The sequence below is a fragment of the Lipotes vexillifer genome, unplaced genomic scaffold (assembly GCF_000442215.2).
Source record: "Lipotes vexillifer unplaced genomic scaffold, Lipotes_vexillifer_v1.1 scaffold817, whole genome shotgun sequence".
Classification (NCBI taxonomy): Eukaryota; Metazoa; Chordata; class Mammalia; order Artiodactyla; family Lipotidae; genus Lipotes; species Lipotes vexillifer.
In genome coordinates this window covers 436886-459189 of record NW_006799071.1, presented here as the reverse complement: position 1 = coordinate 459189, position 22304 = coordinate 436886, and the positions used below count along the sequence as shown (strand labels likewise).

Here is a 22304-nt window from a genome sequence, read left to right as displayed (position 1 = left end):
CCAGGAAGATCCCACATGCCGCAGAGCAACTAAGCCCATGCACCACAACTGCTGAGCCTGCGCTCTAGAGCCCGCAAGCCACAACTACTGAACCCACGTGCCACAATTACTGAAGCCTATGTGCCTAGAGCCTATGCTCCGCAACAAGAGAAGCCACTGCAATGAGAAGCCTGTGCACCGCAACTAAGAACAGCCCTCGCTCACCACAACTAGAGAAAGCCTGCACACAGCAAGAAAGACCCAATGCAGCCAAAAGTAAATAAATAAAATTTATTTATTTTATTTACTTAAAATAAAAGTAAATATTTTAATTTTAAAAATAAAAGTAAATAAAAGGAGAAGAAAAAAGTACTCAATATGTAGCACTTCAGAATTCTGTGGAAAATCTACTACTGATACCTATGGCCATGCACTCTGAAATCATATTTCTCAAATATTACCTCATTTTACTATCTGAAATTGCCTTACACATATTTATGTATTTTCTTGCTTATTTCTTACCTTCTCATTAGAAAGTAAATTCCTTCAAACAGAGTAGGGACTTGTCTATCTTTCCCACAGTATCACTAGGGTCTGATAGGTGCTAACCACACAGAGCAATCAATAAATACTCAATGAATAAATAAATAAAATTCAAGTAATAAATAAATGAATGTTTCACACAGGGAGTTAAGACTAACTTCCAGCACGTATTTTAGCAGTACATTTTCTCCTGAGTAAGAGGTCTTCTCCTTAACGACATCATCAAAAGTACAAGTAGAATTGTGTCCATACTTGCACTTCTGGCTTTACCACCTCTGCTAATAGTATCTCAGCACATATTAGATGAAGCATAAAGTCTGGGAAAAGGTTGCTCTGATGATATAGTGCTTGGAGAAACACGGCCAAAGAAGGCAAAGGGATTCTTGCAACCCTGGTTTCAGGGTGGCAACTAGGTGTCTCTGCCTCACAGAGGTGACACTTGGGGCCTTCTGTCGTCCTCTCGTGGCAGCTGTGCTTGGGACACTTCAATGTATTACTACCCATACTTAATGTATGCATTATATAACATGATCACAGTTTAAAAACTTTAAGCAATGCCAATTGTCTCTATAATAAAACCTTTAGTAAAAGCCAAAATATTATTGCTTCTTAAATCTCTACACTCCCCCCCCCACACACAAACTAGTCTCAACTGTATTAAATTTACAAACCTAAGCATCAAGGCCTAAATCTTCTCTATTTTCTCCATCACTGAAGCAACCATTTCTCCCTCCCTCCACCTCATCTTCTGCTGCCCACCATCAAAATTCACTCATTCATTGATTTATGCATTCATTTAGTTATACATTTCATGAACAGCTATTAGCATCATCCAAAAGACGTTTTTTGGGCTTCCCTCGTGGCACAGTGGTTGAGAGTCTGCCTGCCAATGCAGGGGACATGGGTTCGAGCTCTGGTCTGGGAGGATCCCACGTGCCGTGGAGCAACTAGGCCCGTGAGCCACAACAACTGAGCCTGCGCGTCTGGAGCTTGTGCTCTGCAACAAGAGAGGCCGCGATACAGAGAGGCCCACGCACCGCGATGAAGAGTGGCCCCCGCTCGCCGCAACTAGAGAACGCCCTCGCACAGAAACGAAGACCCAACACAGCCAAAAATAAATTAATTAATTAATTTTAAAAAAAGACATTTTTGTGTTTATTATACATGTGAAATAATGTTTCACTGGTTGATGAAGGAACTCCAAGGCCTGCTAATTCCCTGTCAATCATTGCAGGTAGTGATCAACAGTGCCTTCTGTATTGGTTCAGACAGCTGCCCGGGAACTGTCTTTCTTTCCTGGTTCAGGTCTCCTCAGGCTGTGGGCAGCTCCCTAATTGGCTTGGTGAACAAAAAGCACTGCACCACTTCCTTCCCCACCCACTTTAAGGACCTTCTCTCAGCCTCTCCTCCCCCCACACCAGCCAGACAAGCCAGATACCTGGAAAGCTCACTGATGGTCAGTGATCTGGAGAAAGCTGTAAAACCTGCCCTAACTGCTGTTTCTCTCTTTTTAAATTGCCTTCAGGGTAATAGTGGGTGCACTATTATTCAGACCTTAAGTGTAATCAAAGTGAAAACAGGGGGAAAAGAATGCCTAGAGAACATTTGGGCTTACCAACCAGGATGTGTGAGGTAGAAGGGGCTGGCAGCTTTTAATTTTTCCATCAAAAACAAACCAAAAAAAAACAATTAAAATCTTCTATCACCATTTCATACAGAAAAGAATTTTAAAAGTAGAAAGAATATGATCTTAGCATAAGGTGAAGTACTTCCAAAGAAAGACCCTTAGGCAACCTTACACCAAGACACATGAAAAAATAATAGCGTGGTGAGCAGGGACATTTTTTAATTGCCCTGAATTGATACGTGAATAGTGTCGAAAGCTGTGGTAGATCAACGGCAATTAAGTAACCTATATCCTGAAAAGGGCTCCCATGTGAGAAGAGATGGGTTGTTCCTTGTCTCCTAAGCCAACAGATAAGGGATCAAGAAAAGCATCCATAAAGATAGGAGGTGCCTGCATGAATGGGGGAGTCCAGCATCTCACTGCCTAGCTGGACATGTGTTTATGAGGTATCCTTGCTGATCCGCCTCCTGTGTGTATTTGAGAAGGAGGGAGATTTGGAGAGTAATGGCAGCAGGAGTAAGTAGGTGGGAAGTAGGAGAGGGGAGAGCAGGAGAGTCGAATGGAGTAGCCTGAACAACTGTCATGTGGCAGAACAACAGTGACACTTTGAGCTCATCTTAGATGAAGGGCAAGGCTTTAATTCAGATATGAAATTGAAGTTTTAAATCAAATGGACTTATAAAAAATGGGGAACAGAATTTGAGAATTCTGCTTACCTATGAGAAAAGGCAGTTCTAAAAAACACAGCTGGGCTCAATGAGTAAAGAAAAATAAAATATTTTTATGTTGGAAATCTTTGAAGTTAAGACTATATAATGAACCCGATGTAAAATACTTAGTTTTATAAGTTGGCTGAAAAACAAGGAAAACCTCTCTATGGATCAACACAGGTCCACCGTGTAGCTTTTGGGAAAGACTTGATCTAATCCAAGTTTTCATTTCACACATGAGGAAAATGGTGCTCAACTCACACTTAAGGACCCAGGTGATTATGCTTTCTACCCTTAACCTTTTTTCAATCTGAATATGTCATGGATAACACCAGTTGCCCCTAGTAGGGGCTAGCTGGTTAGCATACTCAATACTGGGCAGGGGAATAATAGAATAATATTTTATAGAGGCAGTAGGGAGAAAGATGTAAATTCCACTGCCCCTCCACTCATTGGCTGTAGCCCTTTTTGTTTTTACTCATGCTGCAGCTTTCCTTCCATTTTCCTCTTGCTCTCTTTTCCCATCTTCACCCATCACCCTTCTTTTTATCTCCTTTCCTAGCTAGGGTCAATTACAGCACATGGCAGAGTGACAGTTAAAAAGGAAGAGACATCATTTCAGATTCTTGTCATCTGAAAGCCAATATTTTCTAATAGATATGTCTTATTATTATTATTAACAGGTTAATATCATTACGTTTTACATTTTAGACCACCAAAATTAAGTGATAAGATTAAATGACCATAAAATATATAAAAGTACACAATCATAGTTTCCATTTTAAACATGTGCTAAAGCTAACAATATCAAATTACTATCAATTTCTCATAAAGAGAAATTGGGGCTCAGTTGGTGTTATTTTTCTTAGCTTAAACATAATGAAATTTATCATTTAGTTCACAAAGCATTTTTCAAATTGCCAACCTAGCAGTTTAAAATTCACAGATGTGTGTACAACAGTTACATATACATGCATATATGTATATTTACAGTACATTGTCGTCCTTTCTTTTAAGGAAAAAAACTGAAGATACATCTTATTTTATAAATATGAACAGGTAATTAGGCATCTAAGAGGAATATCCTTATAATAATAAAGATTTTAATTTTCAAGTATAAAACAGAATTGATTTCATCTCCTTATCCCAGTAACCATCAATTCAAGATTACATAAATAGCAATGACTATTTAAAACATATTACTACTGATGAAACTTTCCAATAATTTGAAAGTTTTTTATCATCACTACTCAATTTTTCATGCTCATCTTCTATGACTATCCTTTTTAGAAGCTAATAAATGTAAGAGGCATACTTTTAGTAGGAACCATGAAGAGAAACAATGTAATCTGGGTACCATTTCTCAGATGCTGTTTGAGAAATGCAGAGCAAGTCCCTGATGGCTTTCCTTCTGCATCCTCCACGTGAGTCAGTTGCTAGGAAACGTCAAAGAGGGATTCAGTATTAGGTCTGGGGAACAAAGAGCTAGCTTAATCGTTTTCTGAACACTAACATATAACCTTTAACTGTTGCCTACCTTAGGAAGCTAAAGATTACAGGTGATGTTTTTGCAGAGAAACAGACCTTGAGTCGTACCCTTTAACTATTTTAAACAGATTCTATTACCTACTGAAATAAGAAGTAACAGCTGTAGATACCTTAAAATATTTTTTCAGCCGCGAGTTGCAACCATCCTGCTATCCAAACTTACAGATGATAAGAACTAATCTCTTCACTGTTTCAAGCTGTATTTTGATACTGCTACACATATATACGTGTATGCACATTCATCTTTGTGTACACACACACACGATACACAAGAAATGAAAAAGAATAAGAAAGAAAGCACACATATCACCACTACCACAATAAAATACCTGGCTCAAAATAACCAGAGGAGAAAAAGGAGAAACAACTAGAAACAACTTAAGGGAAAACACACACATACACACACACTGCACACACAGGCACATGTGCACACATATGCTCACATACACATCAAATACATTTCTCAGTCCTTGGGGCTTGGTTTACTTGGGCCTAAGGAAAAATAAAAGAGCTCTGAATGGGGAGTTGGGAAACCTGAGATCCATTAATTCACTGTGTGACTCTGAAATAGTGTCTTAACTTCTCTGGGAATCATTTCCCAGAAAATTAAGAGAATAATGTTAGCATAAGTAGGTTTTGGGTAGGATGGGATGAGATGATGCATGTGTAAGCATTTTAAAATTGTATAGCACCGTACATGAAAAGGGAGTATTGTTATCTTATTTACAAAATGGCCAATTCAGTGAATAGACATGTGAATAGGACTCAGTAATTGAAAATCAAAATTAAATCAACTAAAAATCATTAGTGGATGAGGTAGGGTTTTTTCCAAAATTTCATACATAAATTAGACTGTTTCATTGATATTAACATCAAAACACTTGGTGTGATTTACTAATATGGGAAAGCAATGATTCAAAACAAACAAACAAAAAACACAAGAAAGAATTTACCTTGTGCATGTCTCTAAAAAGGTTAAGTCATTTGCATTAATTCCTCCATAACTTCAAAGTAGAACAGTATAGCAAACTATGAAAGATGTAAAAGTAAGCTTTTAAATAAACTACCTAACATAATGACCTCTTTGTCTTTTCCATGCTAAAAGTAGCTTTGCCATCACTTCTAGAGAATGAACTTACAAGCTGTAGGATCTGTGACCCTCTACCAAATTCAAACTGAAATTGAATTTACATGTGGGTTATGCACCCTTTTTAGGGTGTTACAATCCCAGTGGCCAACACATTGGCAAGGAATTCTAGCACCTGGGATCTGGGAGACTCCATGTATTAGTTTGCCAAGTCTGCCACAACAAAATACCAGAGATTGAGTAGCTTAAACAACAGATATGTATTTTCTCACAGTTCTGGAGGCTGGAAGCCCCAGATCAAGGTGTGAGCATTCTTGGCTTCTCCAGAGGCCTCTCCTCTTGGCTTGTAGATACTGCTTTTCACTGCATCCTCGCATGGTCTTTCCTCCCTGCACATCACCCCTGGTGTCTCTTCCTCTTCTTATAAGGACATCTTAGTGAATTAGGACCCACCAATGTGACCTCATTTAATCTTAATTACCTCTGTAAAGGCCCTATTGCCCAAATACAGTCATTTCTGTAGGTAGTAGGGGTTAGGATGTCATAAATTTTGGAGAGGCACACTTTAGTCCATAACATTCCACTTCTAATTCATCTCAGTGGAACCCTAAACACTAAGAAAGGTAACCAGATGACCAGCTCCAGACACAGGCTGCAAAGCATTCCCTATTGTCCAAAAACTCCAGGTCCTTATCAAGAAAGAAAAAAACAAGGGAGGGCATGGTCATTCAGGAGAAATTATGTTAATATACATAAATATCAACATGGCTGAGGAAATAAAAGTCTCTTGGACTCACAAACTGAAAGGATAAACACTGGTATGTTCAACTGTTTTCAGAAAGTTTCCTCAACCCTAACGGCAGACTTTGGCATTTACTTAAGCTGGGCCTTCTACTAAAAGAACCGCAATGCTAAAATGCAAACTGGCAGTCAACAATGGGGAGGGGATACAAATGACAAGCCATTATGTGATGACTGCAAATTTTCTTTCAAAGGGAATTATAAAAATCATTAAAAACAGTTCCTGAATATTTCTAAAATTTATCTGGAGTAAAAACTCAGATAGTAAACACATTTTCACTGTTTCAGCCTGAGCTCTAATCTCATCTAAAAAATTAACATCACAGAACACTGCATTACACAAAAAATAATATCTTATATTTTTACAGTTTTTACCATCCCCTAACATTTTCTCACTTCACCCTCATAATGACTCTGTGAGGTAGAGAAGGAGGGAAAAGATGAGGATAGTGAAACTGAGTGACATTAAATGACTTGCCCAATGTCACAAACTAATAACCAAGGGAATCAGAACAAGAATGCAGGTCTCCTGACTTCTAAGTCAGAAGTTCTTGGGACTTAATGACATTCAGGGCATCGAAACTACAATCTCGCAAATTGCTCTTTATTCAGCACCACTGGGCTGTAAAAGTCTATAAATAAAATTAGATTTGCTGAAATTCTGCACATAATCACAAAATGAATTTAGTCTGAAATAAAAATAACTCTGACCACTTCTTCAACAAATATAACATTTTAAAGGTATTAATCATCTTAGATTTTAGAAGTAGCATTTTTGTTGAGAATGTATTTCACTATGCCAAATAACTAGGTAAACATAATAAAAGCTCAAAGCAACAAAAGGAATTTCCATAATTAATAATACAAGGCAGAATTTAACCTAGTAAATCTTATTTATCTACCATACACATTTTCACTAGTCTATAAACATTCCTCCTGCTAACTGAAATTAATGACAGCAATTGAACTACTGAAAAATTAGGCTTTGATTAGGTCAAAGAAAATGTCCTTATTTAGGATGAAGGGAAAACCAACTATCAAATATCAACTACAGGGCTTCCCTGGTGGCGCAGTGGTTGAGAGTCCGCCGGCCGATGCAGGGCACACGGGTTCGTGCCCCGGTCCGGGAAGATCCCACATGCCGCGGAGGGGCTGGAAAAAAAAAAAAAAAAAAAAAAAAAATCAACTACAATAAAATTTGTTTTATTGAGCACTTATTATGGGCTTATTATTAGCCTGCTAAGTGCTTTGTGTGCATTATATCACTCAATCCTCACAACCATTCTATGAAGCGGGTACTATTTCATACCCATTTTTCAAACCCATTTCACTCTACTGCCTTGATTCTGAACACAAAGAATAATGCGATATCGCCTATCACAAGTGAAAGCAGGAGAAGAAATGGGCATACAGAGCCACAAAAATAAACTAAATTTCTAAACAGTATGCACTATTAATAAAATTAATGAATTAGATAATGGAATTTCCTCTGAAAGTCTCAAAAAAAAGAAATATTAATTCTTTCATGCAATAAAACTGTTGAGTCATAAACCATAAATCAGGCACTCTCCTAGCTCCTTAAGACTCTAAGAATAATATGACAAAATCCCTTCACTTAAAAAGTCAAAAAAAGTCAAAAAAAAAAAAAAAAGTCAAAGTCTACAAAGGAAGGTAAACATACAAAAGAGATTTTAAAAGGTATTAATATGAGTAATGGCATAGACTAGAGTTACAAAAATGCCATATGAAGGGGTTTCATAATGCTGGTTTTCACTCTCCTTGCAAGCCAGTGACATAGTAATATTCTGTTATTTGGGAAAAAGTAAATCTCTGATGGGCCAAAATTATGTGGACCAAATACACAACTTTTTGATAGTTATACTATCTAAAAAATAAATGAAGGTGAATTTTATGGTATATGAACTTCATCTTGGTAAAAAAATTTTAGACAAGAATGAATTGTATATCCTTCAGAATTTTACTCAACGTGTTATTTTTAAATGAACTTTTAAGCATAACATGAAAGAGAGAATTCAAGTTAAAATCTTTTAAAGACTGTTGATGACACCTTCAAGATGGCAGAGGAGTAAGATGTGGAGATCACCTTCCTCCCCACAAATACATCAGAAACACATCTACACGTGGAACAACTCCTACAGAACACCTATTGAACGCTGGCAGAAGACCTCAGACCTCCCAAAAGGCAAGAAACTCCCCACGTACCTGGGTAGGGCAGAAGAAAAAAAGGAAAAACAGAGACAAAAGAATAGGGGCTGGACCTGCACCTCAGGGAGGGAGCTGTGAAGCCCCTTCACTGGCGGAGACGGGTGGCGGGGGGGAAGCTTAGGAGCCATGAAGGAGAGTGCAGCAACAGGGTGCGGAGGGCAAAGCGGAGAGATTCCCGCACATAAGATCAGTGCCGACCGGCACTCACCAGCCTGAAAGGCTTGTCTGCTCACCCGCCAAGACGGGTGGGGGCTGGGAAGTGAGGCTCAGGCTTCAAAGGTCAGATCCCAGGGAGAGGACTGGGGTTGGCTGCGTAAACACAGCCTGAAGGGGGCTAGTGCACCACAGCTAGCAGGGAAGGAGTCTGGGAAAAAGTCTGGACCTGCCTAAGAGGCAAGAGGCCACTGTTAGGGGCTGCGAGAGGAGAGGGGATTCAGAGCACCACCTAAACGAGCTCCAGAGATGGGCGCGAGCCGCGGCTATCAGCGTGGACCCCAGAGACGGGCATGAAATGCTGAGGCTGCTCCTGCAGCCACCAAGAAGCCTGTGAGCAAACACAGGTCACTATCCACACCTTCCCTCCCGGGAGCCTGTGCAGCCCGCCACTGCCAGGACCCCTCCCTCCCACCAGCCTGAGTGAGCCAGAGCCCCCTAATCAGCTGCTGCTTTAACCCCAACCTGTCTGGACGGGAATAGACGACCTCAGGAGACCTACACGCAGAGGCAGGGCCAATCCAAAGCTGAACCCCAGGAGCTGTAAGAACAAAGAAGAGAAAGGGGACTTTCTCCCAGCAGCCTCAGAAGCAGTGGATTAAATCTCCACAGTCAACTTGATGTACCCTGCATCTGTGGAATACCTGAACAGACAACAAATCATCCCAAAATTCAGGCGGTGGACTTTGGGAGCAACTGTAGACTTCGGGTTTGCTGTATGGGACTGACTGGTTCCTGGTTTTATGTTTATCTTAGTTTAGTATTTAGAGTTTAATATCATTGGTAGATTTGTTTATTGATGGTTGTTCTCTTCCTTTTTATCTTTATATACGCATATATATATTTTTTTCCTTTTTCTCTTTTTGTGAGTGTGTATGCGTATGCTTCTTTGTGTGATTTTGTCTGTATAGCTTTGCTTTTACCATTTGTCCCAGGATTCTGTCTGTACTTTTTCTTTTTTTAAGTATAGTTCTTAGCACTTGTTACCATTGCTGGATTTGATTTTTGGTTTGGTTGCTCTCTCTTTTTTATTTTCTAATTTTTTAATTTTTAATAATATTTTAAATTATTTTTATTTTAATAACTTTATTTTATTTATTTATTTTTTTTCTTCCTTTCTTTTTTTCTCCCTTTTCTTCTGAGCCATGTGACTGACAGGGTCTTTGTGCTCCAGCCAGGTATCAGGCCTGTGCCTCTGAGGTGGGAGAACTGAGTTCAGACCACCGGTCCACCAGAGACCTCCTGTCTCCACATAATATCAAATGGTGAAAGCTCTCCCACAGATCTCCATCTCAATGCTAAGACCCAGCTCCACTCAATGACCAGCAAGCTACAGCACTGGACACCCTATGCCAAACTACTAGCAAGACAGGAACACAAACCCACCCATTAGCAGAGAGGCTGCCTAAAACCATAATCAGGTCACAGACACCCCAAAACACACCACCAGACGTGGACCTGCCCACCAGAAAGACAAGATCCAGACTCATCCACCAGAACATAGGCACTACTCCCCTCCACCAGGAAGCCTGCACAACCCACTGAACGAACCTCAGCCACTGGGGGCAGGACCAAAAACAACGGGAACTACGAACCTGCAGCCTGAGAAAAGGAGACCCCAAACACAGTAAGTTAAGCAAAATGAGAAGACAGAGAAACAGAAAGAAGATGAAGGAGCAAGGTAAAAACCTACGAGACCAAACAAATGAAGAGGAAATAGGCAGTCTACCTGAGAAAGAATTCAGAATAATGATAGTAAAGATGATCCAAAATCTTGGAAATAAAATGGAGAAAATACAAGAAACGTTTAATAAGGACCTAGAAGAATTAAAGAGCAAACAAACAATGATGAACAACACAATAAATGAAATTAAAAATACTCTAGAAGGAATCAAGAGCAGATTAACTGAGGCAGAAGAACGGATAAGTGACCTGGAAGATAAAAGAGTGGAAATAACTACTGTAGAGCAGAAAAAAGAAAAAGGAATGAAAAGAATTGAGGACAGTCTCAGGGAACTCTCGGACAATATAAAACGCACCAACATTCGAATTACAGGGGTCCCAGAAGAAGAAGAGAAAAAGAAAGGGACTGAGAAAATATGTGAAGAGATTAGAGTTGAAAACTTCCCTAATATGGGAAATAGTCAATCAAATCCAGGAAGCACAGAGAGTCCCATACAGGATAAATCCAAGGAGAAACATGCCAAGACACATATTAATCAACCTATCAAAAATTAAATACAAGGCTTCCCTAGTGGCACAGTGGTTGAGAGTCCGCCTGCCGATTCAGGGGACGCAGGTTCGTGCCCCAGTCCGGGAGGATCCCACATGCCACGGAGTGACTAGGCCCGTGAGCCATGGCCGCTGAGCCTGCGCGTCCGTAGCCTGTGCTCCGCAATGGGAGAGGCCACAACAGTGAGAGGCCCGCGTACCGCAAAAAAAAAAACAAAAAAACATACATCTACATGTGGAATAATTCTCATGGAAAACTAACTGGAAACTGTCAGAAGGACTCCTGTACAACCAAGGCTATAAGAAAGATACACATGTAATCGGGTATGACGGGAAGAAAAGCATCAGATTGGGACGTGTGCCCCTAGGAGGGGACTCAAAAGAAAAGGGAGATAATATGGGCAGACACTCACGCTGAGGAGTGAGTGGATGGAACCACAGACTGGGCTTCCCAGACCTGGGGTCCTATGCAGAGGAGACAAACCCCCTTGACAGCTTGGAGAACCGCTGGAACAGATAGAAAGGCTGGAGAAGCCTAGATTCCACTTGTGAGGAGTGCTGGCTTGCCCCCAGTTAGGGAAGAGAGAGGTCTGTCCTAACTGTTGCCTCCTCACCATGCTCCCCAGTCTGAGCCCCACCCACTCTAGGCCACAGCCTAGCACTAGATCTAGGGCAGCCACAACAGGGGAAAAGACACCATCGTGGGCTGCATCTGAGTGGAACCACAGACATCTGCACAGGCAGGGCATCAGACCTCTGTAAGCACACAAGCCCCACTTGCTTCAGCACTCCCCTCCTTTGAGGCAAAAGTCCCTGTGTAGGGAGAAGGAAAAACACACTTAAAGGGAACACAGTCAGCTTGAACCAGACCCTCAGGGCTTCTGCTCCAGCAAATTGCAAACAAGCACCACTCCTGACAGGGTAGTGATGGCCCCTGAGCAGATAGGAAGTCCTGCCTCACACCGTGAGCAGGCTCTAGCTAGCTCCCTTATCTCCAGCCTCACCACCTACCAAGGTGATAGGTGCCAGCACACGCTGAGGAAAGACAGGATTGTGCCCACATCAAATGCAGACCTCCCACCAAAGTCACTGGGTACACAGAGTCTGCATAGGGATGCTCCCAAGAATGAACACCCCTTCCAGATCACAATATGTAATTGTTTCAACTAAAATCACAAAGACAGAGAAACTTAAGTTAAAAAAAAAAAACAAAAAAAAACAAAGTCAAATAAAAGAGTAAGAGAAACATAAGTATGAAACAGAAATAAACAATTTACCAGATAAAGAATTTAAAACATTGGTAATAAAAAATGTTAACTGAATTAGGGAAGAGAATTGTTTTAAACACAGATCATTTTAACAAAGGACTATAAGATATAAAAAGACCCAACCAAAAATAAGTAATTTAATATCTGAGATAGGAAAACTCTAAAAGCAATCAACTGCAGACTAAATGACACAGGGGAACACACAAGTGATCTGGAAGATAGAATAACGGAAATCACCCAATCAGAACAGCAGACAGAAAGGCAAAGGAAAAAAAACAAGTGCAACATATGAGATCTCAGGGATAACATCAAATGTGCAAACAGTCACATGATAGGAGGTCCAAAAGGAGAAGAGAGAGAAGGGTATCAAAAAATGTATTTGAAGAAATTATGGCTGAAAACTTCCCAAACCTAAAGAAGGAAACAATTAGCCATGTACAGGAAACACAGAGGGTCCCAAACAAGCTGAAGGTCCCAAACACACACACCAAGACATATAATTAAAATGTCAAAAGTTAAAGATAGAATTCTAAAGGCAGCAAGAGAAAAACAGAGAGTCATATACAAAGGAATCCCCATAAGGCTATACACTGATTTCTCTGCAAATACTTTACAGGTTGGAAGGGCATGGCATCATATATTCAAAGTGCTGAAAGGGAAAAAAAATGCAACCTAGGATACTCTACACAGCAAAACTATCATTTAGAATAGCAGGAGATAAAGAATTTCTCCAACAAGGAAAAACTAAAAGAATTCAGCAATACTAAACCTACCATAAAAGAAATGTTGAAGGGTCTTCTCTAAATGGAAAAGTAGTAAGAATCTACAGGAAAGGGACAATTCCAATAAGAAAGGCAAATATATAGTTAGGATTGAGGATCACTTAAATAAGCCAGTACATATATTAAAAGACAAAAAATTGTAAAACCAACTATAACTACAATAAACAGTAAAGTGATAAGAATGAAGATGTAAAATATGACACCAAAAACACAAAATGTGGGAGAGGGGAGTAAAAAATATAGATCTTTTATAATGTGTTTGAATTTATGACAATCAGTTTAGATCAAGTAGATATAATTAAGGGTCAAGATATATGAACCCCATGGCAACCACAAAAAAACAAAAAGAAAGGAACCCAAGCTTACTACTAAAGAAAATCACCAAACCACAAAAGGAGAAATAAAAAGAAGAAATGGACAGAGAAGAACTATAAAAACAACTGGAAAACAAGGAATAAAACGGCCATAAGTACATACCTATCAATAATTACTTTAAATGTCAATGGACTAAATGCTCCAATCAAGACATAGGGCAGCTGATTTGATTTAAAAAAAAAAAGACCCTTCAAAATGCTGCCCACAAGAGACTCACTTCAGGGCTAAAGACACACACAGACTGAAAGTGAAGGGAATGGAAAGATATTTCACGCAAATGGAAACAACAAGAAAGTAGGGGTAGCCATACTTGTATCAGACAAAAAAGACTTTAAAACAAGGCTATAACAAAGAAGGGCATTAAAATATATGTATCCAATACAGGAGCACCTAAATGTGTAAAACAAATACTAACAGACATAAAGAGAGAAACTGACAATACAATAATAGTAGGGGACTTTAACACCCCACTGACATCACTGGACAGATCATCCAGATAGAAAATCAATAAGGCAACAGTGATCTTAAATGACACAAAAGACCAGCTGGACTTAAGTATCGAACGAACATTACCCCCCCAAACAGTAAAATATACATTCTTTTCAAGTGCACATGGAACTTTCTCCAGGATAGTTCACATACTAGGCCATAAAACAAGCCTCAACAAATTTACAAGGAGAAAAATTATGCCAAGCATTTTTTTCCTACCACAGTGGTATGAAACTAGAGATCAACTACAGAAAGAACTATGGGAAAAGAACAAACATGTACACTGAACAGTATGCTCTACTGATGATGAAATCAAAGAGAAAATCAGAAAATACTTTGAAACAAATGAAAACGGAAACATAACTTTCCAAAATCTATAGATTCAGTAAAAACAGTTTTAATAGGGAAGTTCATAGTGATACAGGCCTTCCTCAAGAAACAAGAAAAATCTCAAATAAAGAATCTAACCTACCACCTAAAACAATCAGAAAGAAGAAAAACAAAGTAAAAGTCAGCAGAAAGAAGAAAATAACAAAGATCAGAGAAGAAATAAAATAGAGATTAAAAAAACAATTTAAAAATATCCATGAAACCAAGATCTGTTTTTTTTTGAAAAGATAAACAAAATTGATAAATCTGTAGCCAAACACAGAAAGAAAAAAAGAAAGGTATCCAAATTTGAAGGAAACAGGTAAAACTGTCACTATTTGCAGATGACATGATACTTTATATAGAGAACCCTAAAGTCTTCACTCAAAAATTATTAGACCTGGGCTTCCCTGGTGGCGCAGTGCTTGAGAGTCTGCCTGCCGATGCAGGAGACGCGGGTTCGTGCCCCGTTTCGGGAAGATCCCACATGCCGCGGAGCGGCTGGGCCCGTGAGCCATGGCCACTGAGCCTGCGCGTCCGGAGCCTGTGCTCCGCAAATGGGAGAGGCCACAACAGTGAGAGGCCCGCAAAACGCAAGGAAAAAAAAAAAAAGAAAGAAAAAAAAAAAATTATTAGAACTAATAAATGAATTCAGCAAGGCAGCAGGATACAAGATTAATATACAGAAATCTGTTGTCATTCTATACACTAATAATGAAGTAGCAGAAAGAGAAAGTTAAAAATATCCCGTTTAAAATCACACCAAAAAGAATAATATACCTAGAAATCAACTTAACCAAGGAGATGAAAGACCTATACTCTGAAAACTCTAAAACACTGATGAAGAAAACTGAAAATGATACAAAAAACAAAAAGACATCCTGTGCTCTTGGACTGGAAGAATTAATATTGTCAAAGTGGCCACTTTACCCAAAAGGATGACTCAAGAAATAAAAGTTGATATAAACATAGTTCTTTACATTTGAAGGTGAACATATTCTAAGAGAGTAAAGTGTTTACTCTGTAGAAGGATGATGAGAGGTAACAAAGTTTGGGCCCTGTCATTTTTTTGCATTATAAATCTTTAGGATTATTTGATTTTTAAAAAGCTTTGGGTATCTATTGCCTTAATATTTTTTAAGGTAAAGATAAAACTTTTAAAAGTAATATGTGTTAAGAAAATTGACATAACCTTACAGAGAGATCAAATAATTTGTTTTTAAGCAGCAGAACCAGAATTAAAAACCAGGCCACATGAGTTCAGTCCATGTGCTTGGCTTTATGCTTTACCTTTTTATGTGGTTGAATGAAAAAATAAAATAGAATTACTGTGATATAGAAAACAATGAATGGCAGGTATTGTTATAACTATATACCAATGTAAATTTTTTAAATCTAAGAATTTCTTGCTGAAAAGCAACTTGTTACTTTTAACAAAATTCTACCTTCCCCCTATTCTTCCCCTTCTTCAACAGAAAGAATGTGCTAACTGACAAAGTATCTGATAACTAGGACCATCCACAAAGGCATGAATGTGAGATTTTTGACATCCGTTATAGATCATGTATCAATCCCTCCAGAAATATGTGTAATTGATATAGTGTGCTTCTAAATTATCTTCTCTCAAAGAAAAATTTAAATAGCTAATTTTATTAAACAACAGACTGTGTATTGCATTGATAATTTCAATTTTAAATGGAAATTCTCTCCACCCAAATTTATTACTGGCAACTTTATAGCCGAATAACAAGGTTTTATCTGTCCTTTTCTCCTTCATTTTTTTTCAAAATGCCAACTTTCTCTGCCTCACACCCATTAGGATGACTATTATCATAAAAACAGAAAACACCCAGTGTTAGTGAGAACATGGAGAATTTGGAACCCTTGTGCACTGTCGGTGGCAATGTAAAACGGTACAGTCACTATGGAAAACAAGTCTGGCAGTTCAACAAAAAATTAAGTATAGACTTACCACATGACCCAGAAATTCCACTTCTGGGTATACACTCAAAAGAACTGAAAGTAGGGACTCAAACAGATATTTGTACACCCATGTTCAAAGTAGCACTATTCACAATAGCCAAAAGGTAGAAGCAATCAACAGATGAATGGATAAGCAAAATGTGGTGTGTGTGTTTGTCTATGTGTACATGTATATATAATGGTATATTATTAGTTATATTATACATAAGTTAGCAAATATATATAATAGAATAATATTCAGCCTTTAAAAGGAAGTAAATTGTGACACATGCCACTCACGGATGAACCTCAAGAACATTATGCTAAGTGAATTAAGCCAGACAAAAAAGATAAATACCGTATGATTCCACTTAAATGAGGTACCTAGGGTAGTCAAATTCATAGAGACAAGGGCTGGGGAGGAAGGAATGGGAAGTTAATGGGTACAGGTTTCAGACATATGAGATGAAAAGTTACAGAGATGAATGGTGGTGATGGTAGCACAATGTTATGAATGTACTTAATACTACTGAAATGTAATTTTAAAATGATATACGATGGTAAGTATTATGTTGTGTGTACTTAACCACAAAAAATTTTTTATTACAATTTTCTAAGTTAAATAATCCTTTGGTAAATATTGGCTAACCCTAATTTATCTATAATCATTTACCATTGTTTCTAGCAAAAGTGTGTGTTTTTCAACAAATTAGCAAAAGGAAATTAGGGTGGAAAATATTCATCTTTGGGGATTTTAAAAATCACTGAAAAAGTAAAGAGAAAAAAAGAAAGCCTATAAGCTATGGTATGAAGAGATCTGTAAACTGAAGTGATCTGACTATAGTTCACAGAATAGGTGAAGGAAGAGTGAAATTCACTTGAGGTCTTGCCATGTGGACAAAAACAAAGCCCTCATGTAGAGATATGACTACACTTTAATGGTGGTAGTGGGCATATGGGGGCTCCTAGTAATTCTGAATGATAGCTTGCAAAGGCAATGTGGGTATGTAGCCAGAAGGGTGGGTGGGTATGGTATGATCACTTAAACTAAAAGGACAACTCAGAAAGTGAAACCTTCACTGCCTCAAAGAGCAATACCTAGACCTGCAGTGGTTCTCAAAGGACAGCACAAAAGAGCAGTATCAGTATCACCTGAAAACCTGTTAGAAAAGCAAATTCTTGGGCTCTGCCTCAGGCCAGACCTAATGACTCAGATTGCTGGGCAATCTCTCTCTGCAGGTGATTCAGATGTACAATAGTTAAGAGCCATTGTTCTAAACTACACTGAGTGCCATGTAACCACCAAAGATTATTTTAAGTCCCTGGCTCTCTACATTGACTGCACATTAGCATTACCTGGAAGCTTCTGAGGTTGGGCCGCACCTCAGAAAGTCTGATTTAATAGTTGCTTATTTATTCGTTTAGATTCCTAGTATTCCTATGTTTGGCCACAGTGGAGAATCATGTCTTTAAATGTCTCAATCAAACTGGTTTAAAAAGTTAAGAAAGAAAAACAGTGTATTAATGTTTTAAGTCCCAAAATACTCATCTTTTTTTGCCAAGTAAATATAAATTAATAACTAAAGCAACTACAGAGAGTCAGCTAATACTTAGGCAAAATACAAAGTTGAAATCAACAATACAGGTTTAACAGTTAAAAATAAAAAACGAAAAGGGTTTTATTAAACAAGTCAACTGTGAAAAACATAAGACTGGAAAAATTATTTTTCTAAAAAGAAATTTTGAAATACATAAGCTCTAACAGAGTGGTAAGAAAAATTGACTTTGCAACTCAGGTACAGGTGGGCAAAAGTTTTTGGCTCTGTCATCCATCAGCTGTAACATTTTGGTTAATTTCATTTTTCTTTCCTAAGCTTCCACTTCTCTTCCACTATAAAACAGTCAATATTATGAGCCTATATCAAAGCGAGGTTGTGAGGATTAAATAAATAAAACATGTAAAGTACTTAGTACAATAACTGGCACATATTTATGCTAAGTGTGGGCTTATAACTAAGAAGAAAATCATACTAAAATGAAAATACAGCAACAAAACAATGTGTAAGTTCTAAGAGTCTGGCAAAACATCTCTGTGATATTCTAAGCTAAGAAAAAAGTATAAAAACAACAGCAATACTAAAACTTTAGGGGAGCTCTCCCTATCTTATGTGGAGGCAGCGAGTATAGCTGTGGGCGTTGCATTCAACCTCCTTATCTCCTGTCAATGGAAGCAACCCGTTGTCCACTCAGGCCTCTCTAGGAATAAAGTGCTTCACAAGAGTTTTAAAATGCATGCCGGCAGTTGTGCTAGACAGTGCTCAAATATGGATAACGAATTCTTACTCTCTTTGATGCCAAGATAATATTCTTAATTTCTTCATTAAGTTAACCATTAATAATGGAAAGGAGGGACTTCCCTGGTGGTCCAGTAGTAGAGAATCCGCCTTACAATGCAGGGGACGCGGGTTTGATCCTTGGTCAGGGAACTAAGATCCCACATGCCGTGGGGCAACTAAGTCCATGCGCCACAACTCTGAGCTCACAAGGTGTCTCAACTAGAGCCTGTGTGCCGCAAACTACAGAGCTCTCGTGCTCTGGAACCCACATGCCACAACTACAGAGCCCATGCACCCTGGAGCCTGCGCACCACAACTAGAGAAGAGAAAATCCACACGCCACAACTAGAGATAAGCCAAAGCACCACAATGCAACAAAAGATCCCGCATGCCTCAACAAGATCCCGTGTACCACAACTAAGACCCAACGCTGCCAAAAATAAATAAATAATAAATCTTTTAAAAAAATAATGAAAAGGAAATCCCACTTGTGTATCTATAATGCTAGTAGATGCATATTTACTGCTGATTTTTCCAGTTTGCAGCAGTGAGCCATTAATTAGTTCTTATAACAAAAATGAGTCAGATATTCTAATTAGCAAACAAACACGTGTCAAATTATTCATTTACTTTCTTTCTTTTCACTAAACTTGACCCAGTATAAGAATTTCTTGAAACTACTAAACCATGCCCACACCCCACTCTGTGTATGAGAAGCAGTCAGTGTGCAGGCACACAGGTACATGCTGGGGCGGGGAACAGTCATTTGTTCATTTTGCTGTTAGAAACACAGCTGATGGAATTACCGATAATTTTCATTTTTTCTCAATAGTTTAGGATATTTTTCAGATTTTCCATAATAAGCCTGTATTATTTTCAACACATGAAAAATGTAAGCATAGGGCCTAATCAATAACAGAAAGTCAATAAATAGTTCATGAATAAATAAAAGTAACAGTATAAATGTTCTACACCTTCGTAAGTTTTTTGACAACTTGAAAAAAAATAAAAGCAGACAAAATTAACTGTGATTGTCCACCAAAAGCTATTTTACCTACAATTACACTTGAAAGCAACTGAAAGATTTTTTTAAATCATTAGTATTTAAAAATTAAGCATAACTCTAAAACTAGACTCTCATGATTTTTAAATGATGGTGGGCAAGGGGTAGTCCTATATAGACACTGAAGAGTGGATATGGCTCTAATGAGATCAGCTTTGTTTTGAATTCTTAGCTCCACTACTTCCTAATAGTGTGACGCTTGGGAATGTTACTTCTTTCTCAATTTTTACAACTATAAAATGAGAATAATATTTTCATGTTCCTAGGCTTGCTATAAGAATTCAAGGGAAAAACACAGGGACAACACCTCACACATAGAAGCCATTAAATATGAGTGGTGATAATTATTCAGGTTAAGAAACACTATCCAAATAAGATAGGAGGCAATCAGCCCCTAGTTTTCATACCATACATGTGTGCCTTATTTATGGTACATTTATAGCACACAATGGGTTTTAAAGGAAAACCTAGATTTTAAATCTAAGCATTTTCCACTTCTGAGGTAATTCAACAATATCTGACCATCCCAAGTGTTAAACCAATGTAGGTGTAATTCTGAAAGAATCAGTCACTCAAAACATTTCAAGAAAGTATTGTAATATATTTTTTTAAATTTTAGACTGAACATAGTAACATGCCTGCTAAAATGATTCCTTACTATAATGTATTTTGTTGACAGAAACTTTGTTATTAAAAGCAGAAGTGATAGAAGAGCCAAAAGGATTTTACTAAGGTATCAAAAGCAGGGGGAGTAGAAGGAAGCTCCAGGGTAAAAATATTAAATATTAAGAGTATGGAGAAATAAATTAATCCTTTATATCATGTGGTGATACCTAAGATACGATAGATTTCTAAAAGGCTACGATTCTATGACTTTTGTCCTATAAACTATGTAGCTAAGAAAGAATCTACCACTAAAACAAATGAATCAAGACAACACTGTAATGCTATGATATAGATGGTCCACAGATCTACTTTCTAGGAACTTACCCTAGGGAAACATATGTACATGTGCAAAAGAAAACATATAAAGGATGTTCATTTTGACAACACTGATACCAAAAATGTAATGTCCGTTAACAAAGAAACAGAAAAATAAAATGAGGTATAATCATACCTGGGATATCATATAGCAGCTAAAAGAAATTAACTAGATTTATATAAGATCTGACTCAAATTGACTGAACTTGTCTAAAGAAAGCAATCAAGTAACTAAACAATACATACAGTATGATACCAGAACTCTAAAAAAAATCTGTAGAGGTGTGTGGGTGTGTTTCTGTGTGTAGGGGGGTGTCCTTGTCTGGAAGGATACATTTCAAGTCTGTATTAGATGGGTAAAGAGGAATTTAGCTTTATCTCTAAAGTTCTAACCTTTTAAAAGGAGGGTATATTTATATATGCGATACGCGGGCCTCTCACCGTTGTGGCCTCTCCCATTGCGGAGCACAGGCTCCAGACGCGCAGGCTCAGCGGCCATGGCTCATGGGCCCAGCTGCTCCGCAGCATGTGGGATCCTCCCGGACCGGGGCACGAACCCGCGTCCCCTGCATCGGCAGGCAGACTCTCAACCACTGCGCCACCAGGGAAGCCCTAAACTACTTTTTAAAAAAGTTCCTGATGTCTTTGATCATAAATGTTAAATCCTTTGTTTTACTAGCCAAATAAGATGTTTATGCCTAAATTGTTCAACAATGTCTGCAAAATTGTGATGACTGATGGAAGATAAAATATTACATGGTGTAACAAAGATGTGTTACATTGGGTATAACAAAAAGTACCAAGGGTTGATTTATATTAAAGAGGTTGTCCACTGTTTTCTTTCAACAAGCTCAGGATTAAGAGACGCAGAACTCTGCTCCAAGTCAGGGACACGAGTCCTAACAAGACAATACCAAGTTAAAAGCCACCCTGAAAATCACACAGACTAACAAATAAATGTCTCTCACCTCAGCTCAAACAGTATTTTGAAATTAACTGATTTGACGACACTTCCGATCATATTACTTATACTTGCTCAACTCTTAAAGAATTTGACACATTACCTCTAATCTATCCAGGCACGTGGAAAGTTCAAGAAATAAAATATATGAACTAAAAAGGAAGCAAGCAGCTCTTGAATCTGGCAAGAGACAGACCTTATGTTGGTGTTTATGGAATCAAAAACTAAAGGAGTATCTTCTTAAGATACAACATGGTGGTAAGTAAGGAAAATTATTCATAGACATCACTGAGCTGAGAGTTGTTTGGCTCTCCAAGTGACCAAGTAGAATATCTAAATATATTCTTTATTTCCATCAGAAAATACAGTAGAAAGCCTGTTGTCTGATACACTGATTATTAGGAAAATCATCTTAAGTTACATTCCTAAATAAAACAATTCATACCATTCCAAAATACATAAATGTCATTCTGCAATCTTGTGATGTGGGTCAGGCCTTTTTCTGAGCGTGGATCGGTTAGGTAAAGTAGTCTTTCTTGCAAAAACCACAGATGTAGTTGTCTATAGTCTCCATAAATAATGGTTATACAAATTCAACACAGAATCTAATTTTAATGATTCTCTCCCAAATCTTTTAGAGTCATCTTGCCTACAGTTAATTCACGGGCAATTTCCTTTAGTGACACCTTTATTGAATCTTTCCCAAGCATTCAACTTAGATTTTCACTGAAATCTCTTTTTTAATATTTTTC

General features: G+C 38.1%; 1 protein-coding gene across 1 annotated transcript in view; it reads right to left on the bottom strand.

Annotated features, from left to right (window-relative positions):
* The window catches only part of SLC2A13 (solute carrier family 2 member 13), a 441864-nt gene that overhangs the window by 272021 nt on the left and 147539 nt on the right, over positions 1-22304 (bottom strand). The gene's annotated exons all lie outside the window — the stretch shown is intronic.